The 679-nt window shown below is 40.1% G+C and overlaps 1 non-coding gene across 1 annotated transcript; it reads left to right on the top strand.

The window, feature by feature from the left end:
- The first annotated feature begins 360 nt into the window (after positions 1–360).
- Positions 361–467, top strand: LOC148544872 (small nucleolar RNA R71). The gene has a single exon (XR_015901428.1). It is a non-coding gene; the product is annotated as a small nucleolar RNA R71 (small nucleolar RNA).
- The last annotated feature ends 212 nt before the right edge of the window (positions 468–679 follow it).

The raw sequence follows: 679 nt of genomic DNA on the forward strand, positions 1-679 counted from the left end.
TGATCAGGATCATAAGCATCTACATCAGGAGATACTTCTTGGGTACTGCCAGTTGCAGTTTGCATTCCAATCAAATGCTGAGAGATCATATTGACATGTTGGGTTAAGATCTTGTTCTGAGCCGATATGGCATTCAGAGTATCAACTTCAAGAACTCCTTTCTTCTGAGGGATCCCATGGTTTACAGGATTCCTCTCAGAGGTGTACATGAATTGGTTATTTGCAACAATCTCAATGAGTTCTCTTTCTTCTGTAGGTGTTTTCTTCAAGTGGAGTGATCCGCCTGCATAGCTGCCCAATGAAATTTTGGACATCTGAGACAAACCATCATAGAACACGCATATAATATACCATTCTGAGAGCATATCAGGAGGACATCTCCTGATTTGTTGCTTATATTTTTCCCAAGCTTCATAGAGGGATTCACCTTCTCTTTGTCTGAAGGTTTAAACTTCCACTCTAATTTTGCTCAACCTTTGAGGGGGAAAGAACTTAGCTAGGAAAGTATTAACCAGCTTTTCCCAAGAGTCTATGCTCTCTTTTGGTTGAGAATCCAACTACAACTTAGCTCTGTCTCTTACAACAAAGGGAAAGAGCATAAGTTTGTAGACCTCAGGATTTACTCCATTGGTCTTAACAGTATCACAGATCTACAAGAATTTAGCTCAGAACTGATGTG

This window comes from Arachis ipaensis, chromosome B9 (genome assembly GCF_059453495.1).
Source record: "Arachis ipaensis isolate K30076 ecotype BB chromosome B9, ASM5945349v1, whole genome shotgun sequence".
NCBI lineage: Eukaryota > Viridiplantae > Streptophyta > Magnoliopsida > Fabales > Fabaceae > Arachis > Arachis ipaensis.